This window comes from Hemicordylus capensis, chromosome 2 (assembly GCF_027244095.1).
Source record: "Hemicordylus capensis ecotype Gifberg chromosome 2, rHemCap1.1.pri, whole genome shotgun sequence".
In the NCBI taxonomy this organism is placed as follows: Eukaryota; Metazoa; Chordata; class Lepidosauria; order Squamata; family Cordylidae; genus Hemicordylus; species Hemicordylus capensis.
This window is the reverse complement of record NC_069658.1, coordinates 44,375,006-44,398,522: the sequence shown is the minus strand read 5'-3', so window position 1 is coordinate 44,398,522 and position 23,517 is coordinate 44,375,006.

The window sequence follows — 23,517 nt, the reverse complement described above, 5'->3', positions numbered from 1 at the left end:
TGGAAGGAAGCCAACTTGCAAAGGGGGTGGGCAGGAGAAGACGGCAAAACAACAACTTTAAGAGTTGCACTATTACTGCCTTTTCCTGGTATCCTCATCCACAAATGGGAACATACCCCATAAGCCTCTACAACAGTGCATCTGCAGATTAGAGGAGCCAGGAGAAGGCAGCACTGGCACATCTGACAGAGTCACACTACCAGTGCTGCTCCATAAAGGTGAGCACTGGGGCCTGAGGGGTTGGCCATGGGCCAAGGCTCTGGGCCTCTGGGCAAGAACCTCTGATGTCAGGCCTGCCTGAAGAGAGTTGGGAAACTTGCCAGATTAGAACATTGTTGAGGAAGGTTTGGATCTTGTAGTGGCTGAATAGTCTGCTATGTGGTAGCTGCTTCAAAATATTCTTTTTAATAGCTTCCTCTGTACAAAGCCACATAATGGCACAGAGGGGCAATGAGCTGATTAGCAAGCCAGAGGTTGCCGGTTTTAATCTCCGCTGGTATATTTCCCAGACTATGGGAAATACTATAATATTCAGCAATATTGGAAAAATGCTGAAAGGCATCATCTCATATTGCGCAGGAGATGGCAATGGTAAACCACTCCCGTATTCTACCAAAGACAACCACAGGGCTCTGTGGTCACCAGAAGTTGACACTGACTCGACGGCACACTTTACTTTACTGTACAGAGAGCCAATTGTACCTTGCACTTACAGCAAGACAATATTCTCCCCACCAGCACAGACCTTTGTTTGGCAGGATGGAGGAAACTGTCAGATAGAGGGGTGAGCTGCTGAGCAAGAATGACTGACAATCTGGAAAGAACTGACTAGGGAATGATTGAAGCAGGCTGCCTTTGGCAGCCATATTGTATTCCCCAGCTCTGAGCCTGGGGAATATAATTCCCTTTTGTGTTTTCTTCTTTCTACGCCTTTGTCTTCCTTGATTTTATCATGATAAGGCTGTGACCAGAATGTCAGTTCCTTCGAACAAGACACAAATTGCTAAGTTTTGCAAATAGGCTCAGGATTAGACCCACGTTTTTCTTGAATGAACTCCATCTGTTTAAAAAGCTGCTACTAAATCTTTGGTAAATCCAGAATGTGTTTGGGCTTGAACCAAGACTTTCATGGGTTGAAGCTGAGGCTAAGAGGATTGTGGGTACTGAGGCCTCAGAACCACTGTCAGGCACAGAACAGAGAAGGGATGTGAAATACCAATCACTGCAATAAGCAGGCAGTGGCAAGGGCCAGTGAAGCACCAGAAGGGCCTGGTGGGGTGGTCACCTCTGGAGGTGGGTGCAGAAGGGCAGGGAATATTGCTCTCCACCCCTGCTGCCATGAGAACCACCTCACTTGTCTGCCCACCTCTCCCCCATCCACCCCCTGCCCTTTTTTCTCTCCCCTCCACTGGCTGCCTCCCCCTACTGGCCACCTCTGTGGCAGACATCATTGCCTCTTCCTACCAGCTGATAAGAGCAGCAAACCATGCATTTTCAAGGGGTGGGGCAGGAGAAGATCTGTATGTTTTGTGTGCTGTGGGGCAAGAACGTCAGATGCAAGGTGGGGTTGGTGACCCCAGGCATGGGCAGTGGTGACCCTTTGGGATTGTTTAGCTCTGGCTAAACAATTCAGAGCCTTCTGCCCTTATCTGTTCAACATTCTGCCTGCTGCACTTTAGATCCCCAACCTGTCAGAGTCCCTGGAATAGAAAGCAAACATCCCAGACCTGATTTGAGTATAGCTGCCTCAGTCTGGCTCTGATACCAGGGACTAATGCAGTGCTGAAGGCCAATTTCCATTTCCCTCTGGATATGGCTAAAGGTGGGCAGAGCAAATCCCATTTTACTTGGATGCTTGTTCTGGTATCTAGCTTAGGTCTGGACCACATGCACATTTATTCTGAAGTTCCATTTCATGGTGTTCAATGAGCAAAGAACTGCAGCCCTAAGCTTGAGGAGTTTTGCTAAAGCCTGTTAATACCCTTAGCTGCTATCTGTCTTGTTAGATCTTTGAGAATTTTATGAAGCTTTTTCTTCATAAAGACTCCGCTTGCTGGCTTTAATGGTGCCCTTGATTGCCCCTGTATGGAGGGCAGGATGTACTGGCACAGTTTATGCAGATTTCCTCCAACGGCCGTTTGGTTTTCCTTGCCTGTGCTTGCCTCCGGATCTTTACTTGCACTCTTAGTCTCTGCATGTTTTAATACCTTTTAACCTTCACTTTTGGAGATCTATCAATTTTTTCCTGTATGATCTTGAGTTCTTTTTTCAAAAGTATTCTAGTTTCAGTCTAATAACTACTTGAAGTCTTGACTGGGATTTAGTGCACTGTCTTCTGGCTTCCTTATCTTGGTTTGGAAAAAAAACCAAAGAATTGTTGTTTCTGTAGAAAAATTAGCAGCCTTTCAAAAAAGAAGGTGGAGGGGGTCAAGTTGAATTTCCCTCTACGGTTTGTATATATCCCACCCTATTCCAATAAGTATTTTGAAACTAGACTTGAGGGAATGTTGGGGATTCATTCCAGTCTGTGGAATCTCCAGAAATGACTAGAGAGCTCCAGATCTCAGAATGGCTTCTTTGTTCATGGCCACGAGATTTCCAGTGTTGACCTCCTTGGCTGTGCTAGACTCCTCCATACATGCTCCAAGACCTCCATTGCAGTGAGTGGGCAATGACCTCACTAGGCTGTGCTAGGCCCTCTCTTGACATGCTTTGTAGTTTCTGGTTTGCTGAAGGGGCCATGACCACACTGTCCCCTCATCACAACAGAGGCCTCAGAGCAAGCAAGATGACAGACATATCTGAGAATATAATGAGGCTGCTCTCACACACAGGCAAAACTGGGCTAACAAAGTCAAGCCTGGCCTTGGCCACACACAAGAACCACAAGGATTGTGCCCAATTCCAGAGGCACCCCTTAGCCCCATTTTTTTGAATCGTGTGGCCGCATCGGCTGCTTTCAGCCAGTACTGTGACACTGACGGGTGGCTGTCTGCCACTGGTGGAATCCCTATAATATGCTGTGCACTTGCTCAGGGCCTTAAGGGAGTAACAGGGGCCTCCTGGCCTGCAAACCTCCCTGCCGCTGCCTTGGGATTGTTTTAGTGAAAGGCGGTACAGAAATGTAATAAAATAAATAAATAGATAAATAATCAGAGTGGGCGATCCATCTGCCTAGCAAAGAGAAGGAGATTGTCTGTGGGGGAAGTAAGTTTTTCGGGCTTCCTCTCCTACTCCTCCAAGCCCTTTCTCACGAATCGTGAGAAAATGCCCAGTATGAGTCAACAGTGTTTCTTGGGATCTGCAGACACAAATGCAAAGTTCTGCACATGAACATTAAAAAAATTCAGATGAACAGATATGTGGAAAGACTCTCAGGACTGAAGTCAATTGCAAGCTGAAAATGAGTCAGCAGCAGTGTGATGCAGCTGTATAAAAGGCTAATTCGATTAGCAAACAACCCCAGAGTCAACTGAAGCCAAGATTGCAGAAGGCCAAGGAGGAGCAGGAAGGAAAGATTTGGAAGTGGGTTGGTGAACAAGACTCAAAGCAGGCAAGGCATGGACATAAGCAGATAAGTATGGGGTTCCTTTCCCCTTTGAGGCCTGTATGTCTGTGTTATCTCTCTCTTGCTCTTCATATGATGTGGTGCTAGAGTGCTTCCTCTCACTGTATGTAATGGAGTCCTTCAATAGCTGATATCCCCTCATCACGCTTCGAAATAATACAGAGGCCAATTGTTGAAGTTACTAGAGTCTCCTGTATGCTGACTAGAGAGGAAGGCCATAAGGTGCCACTCTGGCTGAACAAGTAACCTCATCTCCATGCATACCAAGACTACCACTTAAGTTTCCAGCAGTCACCCGTGACCAATCAAGAGGGTCATAAACAGGTTCAGCTACATCGGTGGGGAGAAGTAAAGCCCTCTGTCTGGGAAGGCTGCCATTATAAGGCAGAGTCAGGACATAGTCCTGCTTCCCTAGCAACCCCTTCCTATGGTTTCTGACTTTCTTGCTATCTGAGACCAGTGAAGGGTTTCACTTGCATCCATAGATTATTTATTATTATTATTTTTACATTTATACCCCACTCTTCCTTCGTGGAGCTCAGAGTGGTGCTTATTTGTTTAAATGTTAATAAGCATTTTAAAAACAATGCTTATTTTTATCCTCACAACAACCCTGTGAGGTAGGTTAGATTGAGAGATACATGACTGGCCCAGGATCACCCAGTAAGTTTCATGGTTGAATAGGGATTCGAACTCGGGTCTTCCCGGCCCTAGTCCAACACTCTAACCACTATGCTATGCTATGCTGGCTTAGGTTCTGCCGCTTCCTTCCCATCTCCATCATTCTCCATCCTACTTCTAGCAGTTGCCTCATATAGCACTTTTATACCAAGGTGGTGCAGCTACCTTGGCCTACCCATGTCTACTTCTATACCAAAGTGGTGATGGTATTGATAACCATCAACAGTGCTTATGTTTCACACATGAGAGTCACCATATCCTGTTGCAAACACTGAGCAGTGAACATCTATGTGCCATTGGATAAAAGTATTAGAAGTATACACACAGATCACTGTAGTAGTTGTTGTTCCCTAGAGATTTATAGAAAAAGAACTTTCAGAGCTTCAGTTTCTTACACAATATTCTATGCAAAGCCCTGTTTTCTAAAGCTGGTGCTTGGATTCCTTCTTCTTTCACTTGACTCTCCAGGGCACGCTCTCTCTCTCTCTCTCTCTCTCTCTCTCTCTCTCTCTCTCTCTCTCTCTCTCACACACACACACACACACACACACACACACACTTTACATGTTGCAGACTTCATTTTCCCGGGTGGTGCCATCAGGATGTTACTGAGGGTGAATTTTCTTCTGCTGCTTATCTTTTTACTGAGCCATCTGGTGGGCTTAGCTGTTAACCAATGAGAGCAGCAGGTGAAGTATCTACGTATCCCATTCATAACCCGGCAGTTCAGGACTGAAACCTGATTTATGAAAACATGACTTCCAAAGAGACATTACCCTCAAAATGTAAGACCTCTCAGTGTAACACATCAAGGTCATTCTCATGACTGAAAATGGCAGGGGTAGGGAGGCCTGGCGGGGAGGCAGGTAGGGGCCTGCCTCCCTGCACACGAGCAAAGTTCTGTAGGCAGCTCTGCCTACAAGCTGCACTGAGCAGCAAAGCCGGGAGCTGGAGAAGGAAGTGAATGCAGGCAGCCTGAGCATTCACATGATGGGAGTGGGATAGAAGGGCACGCTTGCACCCTTCTACTCCGCGATTAGCCCGGGTAAAAAAAAACCACCAGGCTACCCTGTCACAGAGAGCTGGGACTGGGAGTGATCTCGACACTTCTCACGACCAGGCTATACCCAGGAAGAGCTGCCCTATTTTGCTATCTGAGGTGCACCTAGGTAATTTTGGAGCCTGGACTGAAAGGCCTTTGGACTCCCCACGCCTTGATAGAGCCGCTGCAAGATAAGCATCACCCCCACCCCTACATAAAATATAAATTGTATATTTATGCAAATATGCAATAGCAGAAACATTTCAACACATAACTTAAAATATTCCCATCCCACAAATTTCTTTCCCCACTCTCCCCTCTCTCTCTAAAGCACCTGGCAAAGGTCATAATTAGGGGTGTGCATGAAACCGGCTGGCCTGGTTCAGTGTGAGTCCGAACTGGACCTGAACCAAACTAGGCCAGTTCAGTTTTGCCCCCCATCAAAACCCGCCCCCTCAGTTCGGTTCAGTTTTTTTTGAGGGAGGGGGTTCCACTAACATTTTCCTAACATAATTTCACTTATCCCCTCTGGGGGGCTTCTCCGAGGCCACGCGGGGGGGGGTGTCCATGGCCCCTTCCCCCGCTGGTCTTCATTATGCAGTAAACCTCCCCGTTTGGGCATTCTTTGGCCCTTTCCAAGCCTTCCCTCAGTCGCAGTGGCCATTTTGGAGGCCACCATACATACTCAGTGGGCCATGACCCAGGCCACACAGAGGCCCACTGGGCATGTGTTGCAGCCTCCAAAATGGCCACTGCAACTGAGAGAAGGCCTGAACAGGGCAATTTACTGCATAATGGAAGCTGGGGGGGGGAAAGCAAAACCTCCGCAGACACCCCCCTCCAAGCCTCCGGCAGGTTTCCCAGAGGGAGTAAGTGAAAAATAACAACAAACATTCGCCGCCGCCACTACCACCCCCAAATGGCAAGGGGGGGGTTGTTCTGGGGTTGAACCAAACCAGGGGTGGTTCGGTTCAACCCCAAACTGAAGAACTGAATTGGTTCTATGTCAAACTGGTTCAACATCAAACCAGTTTGCACATCCCTAGTCATAATCACACTCGGCCGCCTGGTGCAGTGCGGGCCAGCAGTGACCACGCCACCCAGGACAGACCAAAGAGGATTTGGAGGCCCTCAGGGGGACTTCACTCCTGAAGTCCAGGGGTGAGAGTGCCACTGCTTGGTATAGCCAATCATGAGAATGACCTTAATGTCAGCCTATGCCTAAAGGGATAATTTGTTAGGCTTCCATCAAAAAAACAAATGAAGGCATGAAGAATGGCAGGGTGGGGGATGTGGTGAGGAAATGTGACAGAGCAATATATCTGCTTTATGTATACATACCTGAGGGTGGCAGCACACCTGACTGAGCATACAAGCTGAAGGCAAGACTATTTGGTCCAAGAGTACGACACATGTTCTTAAGCCCATTCCTCCCTTTCTCCCTTCACATTGCTCCATCTCTTTTAGTGTTTCTTTTTTCACTTTTATTTCATTTATGTATTGACTTCTAGTACATTTATTTCCAACTTCAAACCTGCCTCAGTTTCTTCATTTTTAAAAGAGTGGCTATCAATCCTTGTAGGCTAATTATAATCCGACATCTCTCTTTCCTTTAATTGCTTGAATGTGTTTTCTTCCTGTGTCTCCATTTTCTTTTATCTAATTCACATTTTGATCCTTACCTACTTCGTTTCCAAGCTTATAATTCAACCAAAACTTTATCGTTAGCTAGTTTTCTTTATCTCTCTAAACAGCAACACCAGCAATCTGTTCTTCTTCATCATCTATCCTCTGCTTTTAATACAGTGGCTCATTCTCTTTTTCTTTCTTCTTCATATGTTATTGACTTTTGTGATTTAGGTTGGCTTTGGTTTTCTCCTTATCCTTCTTGCTGAACTTAGCATGTTTTTGTTAACAAAGCATTTTCAGAAAGTTTCAACTCCAGTCACTCTCAACGTTTCAATCTGGAGGATGATAGCACATCCCTTGTAACACATTTCCTTTCAGTCTTTGTTGTGTCACCCATAATGTTTCTGTGGAGGACTCCGGTCCTCCTCAGTTTTATAGCTTGTTAGATTCTATCTCCTTTTTAGCATTCAGTGCTACTCCACCCAACAATCTGCCCTCCCTGTCCCTTCTGTAGAATTTATATCCAGGAATAACAGTATCCGACTGGTTCTCACCATTCAACCAGGTTTCCATTATATATGTGTGTGTGTGTGTGTCTTTTCATTGACAACCAAGCACTCCAGCTTACCCATGTTGGCTCACAGACTTCTGGCATTGGTATATAAACACCTATACACCTCTTACCTGGTGTTGACGTGTGTAATCTCCCTTACCATTACTTGACCTTTTTGACCAGCTGTCATATGCTTCCATCTGCTCTACTCTGTCCCCTTCTGCTCTAATCTTACCCCTTCTGGTTTATCTGAAACGTCGGCACCCTTGCACCTTAGGAGATTTTGCTTGCCAAACCAGATACCACTCAGTTCCTGTCGGCAACTCCCCAAGTGTCATTTTAAAAGCTGTTCTTCAACCTTTTTTATTTTAAGTGCCAGCAGTCTAGTTCCATCTTGGTTCAAGTGGAGCCCATCCCTTTTGTACAGGTTTCATTTGTCCCAAAAAGATTTGTCCCAGTGCCTAATCAATCTATACCCCTTCATCCAGCACCACCATCTCACCACATTCCTCAGCTGTGGATTTATCAAGTTGGGCCCTTTGCTTTTTGTTCTTTATCTTCATGTTTAGGTTATCTTATTCACTCTTTTGATACTAATTTTTCTCTGTGCTGACAATGTTCAGTTATACTTTTCTCTCTGTGTGTCATCTTCTTTTGTTAATCTTTCATCCTGTGATTTCTTCATAGCTATCTACTCATTTTTTGAAGCTAAGTCTTTCAAAAGCAAAATCTTTCTTATTTTTCCTCTGGACTCTACTTTTCCTGCTCCTTCTCCCAATTTCTTGTCAACCAGTTTGAACACTGAACTTTATCTTCAAGCTAAAGATCTTGATGTTATTCTTGAGCCTTCTTTTTGCTTTTTCTTAGTTTCATAATTGATGAAGTCTCTTGTTTCTCTTTTGCGTTCTGCTACCTGCCATATTTTTTGTGATGAAAATATGATCATGTTTGTCCACTTTTGATTTCTCTTCCCTGCTCACTGTTTCCTTTTTTGCATTCAGTTTAAGTTTTTGTTACTTATTTTCAGATATATTTATTCTCTAGCTCCTCTTTTTCTTTCCTTTCTGGTTGCATCTCCCCCTTGGTTTTTGCGTTCTTCTGTTTTTGTTGTTGCAGTTTGTTAAACTCCATGTTTCCTCTTCTTATATTTTATGCTTCTCTCTGTTCTCCACCTGCCATCTCTTTATATTTCTTATCTCCGGAACTTTTACCAAATGATCTTGGTTTAACTGATTTTCTTTTGGTTAAAAAACAACTTAAAGCTCATTTTAAAGCTAGCTCATTAGATAGCCCGTATCTTATTGCTTTTAGCCTTGTCTTCCTACAGCTTTTAACTTTTTAGTTCTCCTTTTAGCCCTCAGCCCTCCACTCTAAACTTGATTGTGAGCCATTTGAGTAGGGCCTTCATTTTATGTCTTTTGCACAGTGCCTAGTTTTTAGGAGTTGCACAAATAATAAATGTTGTTGTTGTTGTTAACACTTGCTATATTGAAACTAGAGACTTGTAGCCTTTAGACCGGTTATTTCAAATCACTCTGCAGTTCTCTTAGCCTATCAACTGCCTTGTCCTCATTGTCCCCTCTGGAGAGGGGGAAATCCCATAAATGCAGTTTGGATGGATGGCAGGACAAGAGCAGGATTTTCTGTCTGACCCACCAGCACCAAAACATATTAATCAGTTTATTTCCTGGATCAAATCTCAAGTGATTTGTCTGTTTTGATCAGAAATGATTAGAAAGGAGAGAGGAGAGAGGGCACGCCCTCAACTCCTGTCTGTGGCTTCCAGCAGCATCTGGTGGGCCACTGTGCGAAACAGGATGCTGGACTAGATGGGCCTTGGGCCTGATCCAGCAGGGCTGTTCTTATGTAAAAATCACAGTCTAATAAGTAAAAATTGAAAATATTAAAAATCCCAAGTATTTCTAAACCCAGAATATATAACCAAGTTTGGTATTACTGATATTAGATCAAATCCCATCCAACATATCTCTTAAGGGAAGGGACATTCATCTAGGCCCCTCCATAGAATAGCAAATCTAGGCCTCCCATCAGGAGGGCCTTCGACTTTTCCTGGGTTCCACATGGCATTGCCCAGACTGTGTTTGGGGTGGATGTGATGAAGGTTCCTTCCTCAACTGCTTAGACGAGCCCTTTTAAGCCTTTCCTCTTTCTGCTGTAGGAAATATGGAATGTGTGCTTCCCCCCAAAGCCTTCCTCCCTCTTGTTGGCAGGGGAGCAAACCTCCATGGTATGCTTAGTTTGGCAGCCCCACATCAATGAATTCTTGCACCGAGGATTTATCCCTTACCTTTCTTGGCCACCAGCTCAGCATTCCTCCTGTCGATCACCTCCCTTGAGGAAGTAAGGTTGCACTCTGCAGATCTGAGCACTTTCCAAGTGGCATTAGGGCTGTCAGATTGCAACTCAGAGATTTTGTCTTTTATCTCACAGGTCTCACATGTTTTCTCCAGGTCTTTTCCTGGACACCTGCTTGCTGTATAACACCTGTGGTTTTGCTCACTTTAGTGGAAGGGAAGGTGAAGTAGCTGATGGGAAAAGCCGGTGAGAGGAACCATGGATGCTTCATATCTCAGTTTAATAGTAGTTTTCGAGATACAGGGGGCATTGCCAAATTCTATCACGACCACCCTACTATAGATCATGTGTCTGCATGAACCTCACAAGTTTTGTTTAAATCTGCCTTGAGTGTAGGATAGTTTCCAGAATCTGGATAGAGTGGGAACCCTTCAAAAGATCAGGAATTCAAGAAATAATGTTTCTTGGCAGAGAGGAAAATGTCCATAAAATTCTCCAATGTAATAAAGTAAAGTAATTAAAGTGCCATTTTGGATACACTCAGCTTTTTTATGGAGTGGTCCATAATAAATTATCATAAACAAGTGTTCAAATCTAAGCTTTTATGTTTTTGCCTGACTTCCTTTTCATTAATTTTCTACCCAACCTCTTTCGTCAACCAAATATTCCGTGAGATATATCAGGGTGATAAATGTAGAGAAGGATGAGTGCATGATTGCAAACAGAAGTCACAGAAGGTCACACATGCTGAATATTAGACTCTTGCTATGGCATCTTTTCCAGCTTCAGATTCATGTTCGAATCTCATGCCTCAGTCATGCTGGCTGAACTCTGTTGTGCCCTGAGGTCCCATTCCATATTAGTTACCACACTAGGTCCAACTTGCTTGGTAAGGTGCTTCCTCCTATAGGCATTGCACTTGAGGCAGTGAGATCTAGAGGTATACAATGAGGTGTGGTGAATAAATGAACATCTCTCTGAAAAAACAATATGTTCCCAAAAGTCTAATTTGTAAACCAGAAGTCAACAAGTTAAAAATTTGAAAAAGCATCAGAACCATTTGCAAAGGCCGGGTGGAACAAATGTATTTTCACTAGAGGCCAAAAGGTCTCAACAGAAAGTATCAGATGTACCTTTTTCAGGAGGGAGTCCCACAGTTCAGGCACCACCACTGAAAAAGACACTGCTTTGGGTGTTTTCCTAGTTTGATTATTGTACAGGAGGACCTCAATATTCATGGATCCTGCATCCATAGATTCGCCTATCTACAGTCAGGTAATGGACACCTGACCTCTGTCTACACTGTAAAAATCCAGCAAAAAGGGGTTAAACCCATGTATCCATGGGTTGAGGGTGACTGGAAATGCCCTTGGAGGTCATTTCCGGCCACCATTTTGAGTTTGAGTTGAGATCAGGAGCCATTTTATGGCTCATTTTCCTAAAACACTGACACAAAACCCACTGGTTTTTGACTGGGGGGGCACTGCAGGACTGCTGGGGACCCATGGAGCACAGTAAGCCACTCCCCCATGTTCCCCAAAGTTTTTAGGGCCATTTTACCCCTTTTTATGAGCTCTGGGAACCTAACCCTCAGATTTCCTATGCTCCAATAATCCAGTATTCATGGTTTCCGTATCCCTAGTAGTAGTGGTGAATAGAACCCCGTGAAAACTGAGGTTCTCCTGTAATTTTCTTATAGTCAGTTGTTGCTCAGGCACCACCATCTGAATAAGGTCACCAGAAATAGGTATTCTTCAGTGATGGCAGATAGCCTTACTTCAGAGAGTGGTGACATCCAATGTAATGGTCACAAATCCTGTGGGGAAGGGGCCCCTATGAGAAAAAGCACTCCCTAAGATACCCCAGATAACCCATAAACTTTTTAGGGCTTTAAAAGTCAAAACTGCCACCTTGAATTTAGTGGAGTTCATGAAGGGGGTTCTCAGCAGAAGGGAGCTCCCAGCAGCTCACCAATCCTCAGAGAATCGATCCACTGTTCACCAAGAAGGATTGTTGAATGCTGATAAGAACAGCCTTGCTGGCTCAGGCCGAAGGTCTATCTAGTTTAGCACCCTGTTTCCCAAGATGGCCCACCAGTTGCCTCTGGGAAGCCCACAGATGCCTCTGAGAATGCCCTCTGCTGATGTTGCTCCCCTGCAACTGGTGTTCAGAGGCATCCTGCCTTTGAACCTTGAGGTAGCCTATAGCCATCAAAACTAGCAGCCATGGATAGGCCTGTCCTCCATTCTCCCAGCAGCTAGCATCTGAGCTAGTCATGCTTTGACTACCCAACTGTAGTCAAACATGCTGTAGTCAAACATCCTTTGAAGTTTCCCAACTGTCTCTCAGAAAATGCATTATAGCCCACCTTTAATCTATTCTGGAATTCAAGGCCACATACCTGGGGTTCCCAGGTAGACTCTTATCCTGACCAGACTCACCCCTGCTTGACTTCAGCAAGGCTTTTGTATCACATATCTTAAAACTAGACCCTAGGACTATTATGTTGGTCAAGTATACTAACATCACCATAGTATGGATGATAGTGGCCGTGACTTTAGTTTTCAAGAAAGGGCACAGCTGACATGTCAACCTGATAACCTGAATGGTGATAGAGCATTCAAAAACCAGAATCAGGTTCAAGGGCACCTTCAACATGCCAATCAGCTCCTTAATGAGGAGTGTGGCCCCAGTGAAGAGAGTATTGACCCTAAACCCTGTCCAAAACTGCCCACTGCCAGAATCTGCACTTTGTCTGATATTGCACAATGCCTGAAGATGGTTCTGATGCCTGAACACCCCCAACTCTACATAGCTTACTCCACCTATACCTGTGAGGTTCTTGGCTGAAGTCCCAGAGTCCTTGACATATTCTAGGTTTACCAAAAAACCTAGCAACAGCTTTCTGACCATGCTGAACTCATTTAGGAAAAATGAGAGTTGATGGCTGAGCCTGTTTGCAAAAATGTGTTGACTTTGCTTGCCCCAAGAAGGGGCTAGCATTTTGGTTACTGTAGCCTTAAAATGAGAAAAATCCAAGGTAGGGAATGAAGAAACCACCATTGGAAATGCGGCACACATGAGTGTGGCACACCTGCATGGTAGTCAATTTGAAGTGGAGGATGCTTTAGGCCTTGCTATGGTGCAGTTCTCTCCAGTTGCTGAGTTATTCAAGTTCAGTGGCTCAACACATGGATCTGGTGACTTTCTCTGTATCCTGCAAATGTCACCCTGAGTGTATGTAGCCCTCTGTGCATTGAATTCATTTTTGGTCCTGGTAGGTTGCCATTGGGAAGTGCCTGTGAGGGAGAGGATTCTGAGGGAGAGACATTGTGAGGAATAAGTGGAAAGAGATCTCGAGAAGGAGTGAGATTCAGAAGCAGAAGAGTTTGGGACAAGAAGAGGAAGGGCAGAGACTGAACTGTTGAAAAGAAAAAGAGAACAGCAGCTCTACTGATCAACAACAACAACAAATATTTATATACCACTTTTCAACAAAAGTTTCCAAAGCGGGTTTACATAGAAAAAATAATAAATAAATAAAATGGATCCTTGTCCCCAAAGGGCTCACAATCTAAAAAAAAACTTCATAAGATAGACACCAGCAACAGTCACTGGAAGTACTGTGCTGAGGGTGAATAGGGCCAGTTACTTCCCCCTTGTTAAATAAAGAGAATCACCACATTAAAAAGGAGACTCTTTGCCCAGTTAGCAGGGGTAAAGCATCCAGCATCCTTTACTAAGTGATGGGGTCAGCACCAGGAGCCAGGGAGGAGACCAGGGCCCAAGAACCACAGAGAATCTTGCAGAGTTGTTGCTTCATCGGTCCTGTGGGGATGACAAAAGAACTGTGAGACTCTTGTGGTCTGTTTTGTTTGTTTGCTTCCACTATTCTGAAGAGGGATGTGTGGTTCGAATCCGGACCAGATTTGAACCGACCCAGCCCAGTCTGGCTTCAGGCTTGGCCAAACCAGGCCAGACCAGTCTGATTTGGCCTGGTTTGGCTCAGCCATCGAACAGGGCCAAACCAATTCATGGGCTGATTCGGGGATATCTGTAAAGGGGGATCCTTGAGGATCCTAAAGGTTCATTCCCTAATCCCTAATCCTAAAGGCCGCAGGGGGGAAGCGAAAGGGCCCTTATTACCTTCTATTTTCAGGCCATGGTGGGAGCAGCAGAGAAGGAGAGTCTCCACAGACATTGGAGGCTGCAGCGGGTGGTGGTGGCGGTTCCTCCAGACCCCTGCTGGCCTCCTGAATAACAGCTTGTTAAGGGGAATCATCAAGGATTCTCTTTTACAAGGATCCCCAAACCGGTCTGCAAACCAGTTCTTAGAAGTGAGGCCAATCCGGTTTGAACTTGGACTGGCACCCAGCCACCCCCACTTGGGGGGAGGCGGTCTGGTATTTCCTTGGACCAGCCGAGCTGGCTCACCGAGCCCTTTGGGGGGGGGCCATTCTGGTTTGATCTTGGACCATATCAGGCCCTACTCCAGTCCTGAACAGGTTTTTGATTTAAACACATATGTGTATTATATATGTAAAATGAGTCTTTGTTTAAGCTGATCACTTTAAATCTGTTTAATGATGAATTAACCTCTGCATTTATTTCAGTATTGGTCTCTTCAGTGTGGATTCTGGGAGAAATAGGAGAGGGTTACACAAACATCCTCAAAAAGGTTTGAGTGGGTGGGGAGAAAATTGCTCCATCCTTGCTGTAAGATGTGATTGGCCTGCTGCACAAAGACAGCTCCCACAAGGAGCAATTTGAAGCGGCTTCTGTTGTGCTTGAGATCCAACCATGGTAACCCCCAGATCTCTCTTGGCAATGCTCCAGCCTAGCAAGTTCCCCCACCGCAACTTATACTTCAGGAAGCATATATGCAACACTTTCCATTACATATGATTGCTATCAGTTCAGTTCAGACTGTAAACTACAGAGAAATGCTTCCATAGCTAGCCTGCAGCAGATGCCTACTTGGTGGATTTGCCATAGACTGCACAAGAGATATCAAGAGTGTGCTGCCCCACCATGCTTCCCAATAGCATTCCTGGAGTGTGCAAAGAGGAATGGATGAAAAGGAAGTAAGTGTGGAGGTTGGTTTGCTTATCAAAGGGATCAGGCTGCTCTGCCTTGAAATATGCATTTGATTTATTGTGTTTACCTCTTAGATAGCGAGTCGAAGCTATTTAAATGATTTGGCCAAGAAAAACCCCAAGTATACGGCTTTCCCAACAAGCCCTGAGTGCATGTGCAAACATGAACGAACACCACTCTCTGAGCTGTACATCTGATCATGTTTCTTTCTCTGCCTTTTACAAGTCTGAGATGAATAAATGGCCTGGTTTAAATTACATCCTGTAGAGACCTGGGCGTGCAACTTAATTCACTGGCTTCCAGGCAGCTTTAAATTACGTGACCATCACTTGTATACCAGGATCGTGATATGTTCCTCACAGACAGACACTGGCCATGCTACAGAGACCACATTTTTTCAAGGTTAAACTGTCCCTGAAGATTTTCCTCAATGATTTAGAAGGAGAAAGGGCCATTCTTTACCCCACAACTCATCTAGCTTACAAGAACTGGCTCCCACTTTGCCCCCCCCCCCTTTTCTTTCTTTTTCAAAATTCATTGCTGAAAACAAAACAAATTCTGGGTTTGATTATCCGTGATTCAAATGTTGGTGTTGGTATATGATCTTATTCTATTCTGTTAATATTTTAGGAAACTAGATAATGTCTAGAACTCTCTCTCCCCCCACCCCCGCAAAATGCTCATTCTGCTTTTGGTGTCCTGCTTCTGTTCTCTCCTCATGTGTTGCCAGAGAACTAGCAGTAAACAACACTAAATAGATGCCCCTTGTTCTGATACACAGCTTAGGATGGACACCCTGTTCTGAAAGCATGGGGTCTGTCTTCAGTTGATTCATTGAAGAGTATGGTTCAACTCAGTTAATGCATATGCATCTCTCTCTCTCTCTCTCTCTCACTCTCTCTCTCTCTCACACACACACGTGTGTGTGTAAACACCAAATGGCTTGTAGGACATGGAGGGTGTCAAAGGCACAAAGTGAACCTAGGTTAAATGCACATTTAGGAGAAGAGAAGCCTTTCACCGCTTAGTGATGCCAGCAGCTCCTACTCTAACCTACCATACCCCTCAGACTATAAATATATTGTTAGCAGTTTATACGGCAGCATGCTGTAGTGGTTAGAGTGTCAGGCTAGGACTTGGAAGACCCAGGTTCAAATCCCCACTCAACCATGAAGCTGACAGGGTAGGTTTGGGCCACAGACTCTCTCAGTATAACCCATCTTGCAGTGACGTTGTAAGGATAAAATGCGAGGAGGATGTATACTGCTCCAGAGAAGACTGGGATTACCATGAAATGCATATTGCACCATGCAAGTAGAGTATTTGGTATCATGAGCAGTGTTCCCTGTAACAGTGATTCCCAGATTTTGTTGACTATAGCACCCCACATCCCCAGCCAAAGGCCTTCCTTCACAGCTGGGGGTGGTGGGAGTTGTAGTCAACAACATCTGGGAATCCCTGTTACAGGGAACACTGATCATGAGAATTTTTTTTTAAGGTAAGTAAATGAACATAGGAACATAGGAAGCTGCCATTAACTGAGTCAGATCATAGGTCCATCTCGCTCAGTATTGTCTACACAGACTGGCAGCAGCTTCTCCAAAGTTGCAGACAGGAATCTCTCTCAGCCCTATCTTGGAGATGCCAGGGAGGGAACTTGGAACCTTCTGCTCTTCCCAGAGCAGCTCCATCCCCTGAGGGGAATATCTTACAGTTTCAAGGTCCTGTGTTTGTGAAGAAATGTATTGTTAGTTAATGTTTACAAGAATTTTAATGCCACTTTTCAGTCCTTTAATCTCAGAACAGCTCTCAGATTTAAAAAAGGAAATGTTATTAATACTTTTTTTAAAAAAAACCAAAAAATCAGCACAGTTGAAAATAGTTTAAAACACGATCATTAAACAGATTGAGATCATTCACTTTTAAAGGCCCACGAGAATAAAAAGAAAATTAAAAAGTCTTCACCACAAACCAGCAGCTGGGGGGGGCTATGTTGAGCCCACCCCCCACTTCCTCAAATTTTTATCTGCCCCCATTAAAGTTTTTTAAAAATAAGTACAATTGCTCCAGGCTGTGAGCTGTCTGGCTTCCCTCCTTTTTTTGGTGCCTGCCTCTGAACTTTTACATAGGAACATAGGAAGCCTTATACTGAGTCCATCCAGCTCAGTATTATAAGGGTATAATCAGTATTATACCCTTGGTCCATCCAGCTCAGTATTGTCTACACAGACTGAAAGCAGCAGCTTCTCCAAGGTTGCAGGCAGGAGTCTCTTTCAGCTCTATGCCAGGGAAGGAACTTGGAAACTAGATGCTCTTCTCAGTGCACCTCCATCCCCTAAGGATAAAAAGGTCTTTTTCAGCTGTGAAAAAGGCCAATTCCATGCTAGGGAATTATTATTAGGGATGTGCGTTTCGTTTCGGATACAAAACGTTTTGTGTACAAAACAGGCCGTTTCGGCTGTTTTGTAGCCAAAACAAAACACCCAATGCTCAAAACAGAAAATTTTGTAGCCAAAACAAAACGTCCCTGTTTCGGATACAAAACGTTTTGTTGTTTCGGCTATTTTGGAACTCCATTTTGCAATCGCAAAAAGTCTTTCTCCTTCAGTCTCCATTTTGAGTTTTGACATCTGTTTGAATTTCCAGCCCACAGACTGGCCTGAGAAAGCATGGGCTGATCTGCTGGCAATTGCCTCCTTATTCCTTTTAAGCAAATTTATTTACCCTCATTGGCCAGTGGGGCAGTGTTGTTTCTTAGGTGTTCTGAGTATAGATTCTCTGGTAGCATATGAGATTTTTAATGACAAACCATGAATCCACTCTCATATGCTACCAGAGAATCTGAATCTACACTCAAACATCTCAGAAACAACAGAACCCAGTACCCCATGGGTTAGCAACCCATGGGGGTGGTTGACACCCTATGTGCTCTACACCACCACTCGCTCTGGGCCACCCTGGTGCCCCCCAAGTGCAGTTATGGGGCAGGAATTATGGAGGTCCATCATTCCCTATGGGGAAGAACTTTACAGACACGCAAACTCCATTACATCTTTAAAAATCAGCCCTCTGCCAAATTCCTTTGAAATAATTCTGGCAGCTTCCTTGCCCCCACTGGGCACTACCACCCACCCTATTCTGCTTTGGGCCACCCCTTCACCCCCCCCCCAACATGAAGCTATACTTTTGCTGAAACCTCCATTCTTCCCTATGGGAAAAATCCTATACTTCAAAAATTCACCAAAAATCAGCCCTTTGCCCAATTCCTCTGAAATTTGGGTGGTAGTTTCCACCCATTGGGCACTACCACCCCCTCCACTAGTTTTTCTCCGGGGCCATTTTTCAAAATCCAAAACATTTTGGATTTGGATTTTGCAATTTCGAACAAAGAACAAAATTGGGGTATTTCGGATTGGCTGATTTCGAACAAAGAACAAAACAGGGGTGTTTTGGATTCGGGCCAAAAACAAAACAGAAAAACAAACAAAACGCACAACCCTAATTATTATCATTATTATCATTAGGAAGGGGATTAAAAATAAAACTGCTAATATTATAATGCCCTTATACAAAACTATGGTGTGGCCACACCTGGAGTACTGCTGCATACGATTCTGGTCACCACATCTAAAAAGGACATTATAGAACTGGAAAATGTGCAAAAGAGGGCAACCAAGATGATCAGGGGCCTAGAGCACCTTTCTAATGAGGCAAGGATACAACACCTGGGGCTATTTAGTTTAGAAAAAAGTCGACTGCGGGGAGACTTGATAGAGGTCTATAAAATCATGCATGGAGTGGAGAAAGTGGACAGAGAGAAATTCTTCTCCCTCTCACATAACACTAGAACCAGGGGTCATCCCATGAAATTGATTGCCAGGAAATTTAGGACCAACAAAGGAAAGTAATTTTTCACACTATGCATACATGATTTTCATTGTAAACTGCCCAGAGATGCTAACTCCCGAACGGAGCCTTTAGGCAGGGAAGAGCCACTCCTGGCTGCGCTACAAACGCAGCACTGGCCTGGCCCTAACTCCCGAACAGAGCCACGTCCTTCCGTTCTGGAGCCAGACCATGCCCCCCGCGTCTGATGTCTGACGCGGGCCCCACGTCTGACATCAGAGGCGGGGTGCGGGGTGAGCGGGGCTGCCACTGCAGCCAGACACGGGCCGCTGACGGTCTGGCTCCACCACTGGATTTCTTCAGGTCATAGAAAGTGGCTTTTTAGTGCATTTTGTATTCACTTCTCTGATTGTATATCATTTTCTTGACTGGTTGTTTTTTGTTTGTTTTTTAAGTAAAGCCCCTCTGTTGTTTTGAAAATGCCACTTTTTTGCTGCATCAATTTGTGTTTGTGACTTCTATTGTTTCTGAACAATGCTAAATTCTCAGCTGAAGATCCACACAGTCATGGGCCCACATATCCACATATAGTGGTGCAGCCCTGGGCAGGTTTAAGGGTCATTTTGCTATTAGTTTCAGACAGTTTGTTGGTAGGCTTATTCCAGTATTTTTGGATCTTTCCATATGCTTTAATGCAAGTTCAAAGGATGATCTTACTCCCTGTACACATGCTGCTGCAGGCTCCTATGCTACGTCTTAGCATGATCTTATCCTCTGAACATATGCCGTTGCCGAGCAGGGACCTTGTGTAATTTTTGCAGTGCCACCTGCTGGCCAGCTCTTGCATTTCAAATAGACACCACCCTTTCTCGATACCACTTTTGTGGCAACTGGGGGAAACGGCAGGTTCTTCTCAGAATGCAAGAGCTGGCTGGCAAGTGGCACTATGAAAATCATACAGCATCCTTGCTCAGTGTATGTACAGAGGGTAAGGTCATGCTAGGAAGTAGTGCGGAAGCGTGTGTATGGGGAGTAAAATTGCACTTGGAACGTGTGCAAAACATTCCCAACTTCATTGCTGTATGGAAAGACTCAGTGTGTTCCTGTATGGCGGCCATAGTCCTGTACCACTTTGGTGTCCTTATGTAAGCCTGATTTACTCATTTGCTCAAGCTTGCCTAAAATGGCCAGCTAAACAATCTGTCCGTTTATCACAGTCGCTCTTCTTGATACAAATAGCTCTAGGGTGCATACCTGTTTTCTCAGTTTCACCAGCCTGTCTGGGACTTTGTTCTCAATATGTGCTTTGTGGAGGGATTTGGCCCAGACTTAATGTAGCCATCATTTGTTTTTAGCCTTGTATTCCTGATTTCTCTAAAATCACCTTAGATATTTTCAATTGTGCAAAGAAAGAAAGAAAAGAAGAGAAATGCGTGTGATGTGAAGACCAGAGCAAATGAAGAGTTCCTGGAGCTTTCCAACACATTTTTAATGTCGTTTTTAAACTAAATGGATTCACATTTTTTCAGTGTGTGCATATTTTGCCAGTGTTTTCTTTCAACCTGGGTTGTGCTGTGCACATGAAAAACTGATTGATGAAATCATTCATCCTGAGCACAAGCCGCAGTTTGGTATATCACCTCCCTAATGTGCATTGGAGGGTAGTATTCAGCCTGGACGTCCCACAACTTGCCGTACATATTATCAAATCCAGGTTGGAAAAAGAAAATCTGAACATGTGTAGATTGCTCTTCTGAACTGATCTAGAGCTGTGTGAAAGCTCTGCTAAATATAGATTGTGTGTGTGTGTGTGTGTGTGTGTGCGTACACACACACACACACACACACACACACGATATTTTTGCATCATTCTATGAATAAAGGCCCTCAGCACTGGAGATCCCACTCAGCTACCATTGGGCTTCTGAGCTACTGAGCCCAATATCCATCAATAGAGGAACAGAGGAATATACAAAGGGGAAAATTCATGCTTGCTGCGACAAGACCAGCTCTCCTCTCCAAGGACATCTTCACAGCTCTAAGGCGATGGTTCTCTCAGGATTCTGACTTTTCTGCCCCCATATCAAATTATGTTCTTGCATAGTGTAAACAGGATATTTACAGAATTACAGCCCACAAACACATCACTCAGACACATGGGGCCCATTTCATAATGGAGACCATTGCTTGATATAGCGCAAGAGGTAAATTGACAGCTAAACTCTGCATTTCCCCCCAGGACATTTGAATGTCAATCACTGCTACAATCCAATATGCTAAGAACTCAATAACTGGTTATGAAATGTTCTCACAGCGTGCCAGGCTTTCTAAATCTGCTTCAGCAAGGTAGGGACAGCTTGACCCATCTTGCCACAGTGTTGTATAAAAGTGCCATTAATTATAATCCCCCCATCACTTTTGCCACCACCTCTTGCATTCATGAGTTTGCAAGGCCATTTAAAAAAAGCATCACTAACAAGAAACTAGCAGCTGTTTTTCTTGGCAAGAATAGCTAGATGTTTCCTTCTGAATGTGGCAAAATCGGTGGTGTAGTGCAAAAGTTCAAAATGCTGAAACGGAGGCCCGGGTGGGTAGGTGGGGGACAAAGATGCTGATATCCCCTGGAAGCAAGAGAACCATCAGGGAGGCCCAGTGGAGCACCCTCTGCCCAAAATCATGACATTAGATGGCTCTTGATGAGAAAAGCGTGCTTTCTCTTTATTCTGTTATGTTTGTGCATGAGAGACAGGCTATCTTCTCATCTAGCTCTTTTCCCTTGCCCAAAACATTCCGCAGTTTCTCAGGCTTCAATCGCTGCATGGCCATTTATCAACATTTAACAAAACCACAACAATTTGGCGGGTGGGGGGCGACGTAGAAAAGAGGGCAAAATTACACTGTGTCAAGTTTTGGGCAAATTTTTCTGCTAGACAACTCCAGACATTGCTCTTCTGATTATAGCTTATCTCCAGCAGTGAGCTTCTCTTAAATAAGACAGTAATTGCTTGCTTCAGAGACATGTCATTATAATACAAACACAAGAGTCGCACGTCACTTGAATGAAGAAAAGATGAGCTGCGGAAAACGACTTCAAAGTGCTGTTTTATTCAGATTTCTTCTATCTTAGAGAAGCCGGCTGAAACAGAAAACACTCATCCCAATTAAGGCGGATGTGCCAAACTCTTCTGATGTGATTGTCACGGAAGATAATGCAACGCTTGTTTATCCAAACTGCAGCTACCTAAATGCACCAGTTACCGAATTCACTGCACCTTTCTTTATCAGCGTGAAGCTAGATAGAGAGGAGTCCTCCTTTCTCTCGAGGGCCTTTTCACCAACAGACAGCCATTTACAGTGTTCAGTCTTCATGCAGTATGACTTATACAAGCTCTCTTTCCATTTATCAGTGCAGCACAGCATGTTTAAAGATCAGGAATGAGGTTTCTGGACCTTACCCCTAGGCCTCCCCTTTCCTGGGCCATATCCTCCTCCCCGCTGCTTTCCTGGCCTTAACTATGGTATACCATGATATGTGCCAACCATAATTAACACTAACGGGAATCAGCGTTTGGAATCAGGTTCAAGCCTGTGTTCAGGTGGTCAATTGACTGAGAACAATTGGTTCAACTCTGACATTGATTTAGTATGTACTCAAGAGTGTGCAAGGCACGTTACAGGCTGAGACAGAAGGCAGGTCCAGACTAAGACAGTAATTGCTTGCTTTAGAGACATGTCATTATAATACGAACACAAGAGTTTATACTCAATAGGACTACTCAGGAGTAATTTAGTCTGGATGTCAGCCACCAAATTAGGATTTCCCCCATTCTTTCTTAATTGTTCTGTGGATTTATTTACTCCTCCGTATGTTTTGTCATTTCATGCAATTTATAGTACAAAGCTTTCACATTTGAGCTGGAGGGAGAGGCGGAAAGTGCTATGGCCTTCAGGATACCCTTATGAGAATATATTTTCAGTAACCACCATTGGCTCATGATGCAATCACAGTAATCACCATTGGCTTGGCACAGCCTCCAGTTCCAGCTCTGCCATTGAGATGTGCAATTCTGCCAGTACATATTCTTCTCTCCTAAATTCTCTTAAATTCCTGTCCCTGTGGGCAACATTGGCATAAGAGTTTCTGCTACTTCTGGGCCTGCAGCTACATCACTGTTAACATTTGCATTTTCTTAACAGTTATCTTTGAAAGATGCAGATACAGGGAATGTTATGAAATCTTGAATGAGTACGAGAAACTGATTGTGAATCAGATATTTACATTTTCCCATATGATTAAAATGGTGGAGTACAGTACTTAATGCACAGAAAATTTGGAATGAATTTTTAAAGAGGACAACTGAGTATTTACAAATGCACATGTTGAGCAGATATTATGAAGGTGTAACAACAGGCAGAAGCTGTAAAAGCTTCCAGAATGCAGACCACCCCACCCCACACCATCCAACCAGCTTTCTAGGAACAGCAAACCAGACTTCTGTCACTCACTACTATCAGACAAGGCTTTTCCCAGGTCCTTACTGTGAATCTCACCTCCTCAACTTCCCCACAAAACCTGAAATGGCATCTCTACTAGCTACCAGAGATTATAAAAATAAAATGCAAGGCAGAAGCTTTTGAAACATGATGGTGTTTGGAAGACACCCTGACCCCATCCGCATGTATTGGAAAACCAGAGGTAAAGGGGCCTGAGGTTGAATTTCATGTACTTTCAGATGTGTGCAACTGTGGTTCGGACACAAAAGTGACCAGAGGTTTCCCTCCCCA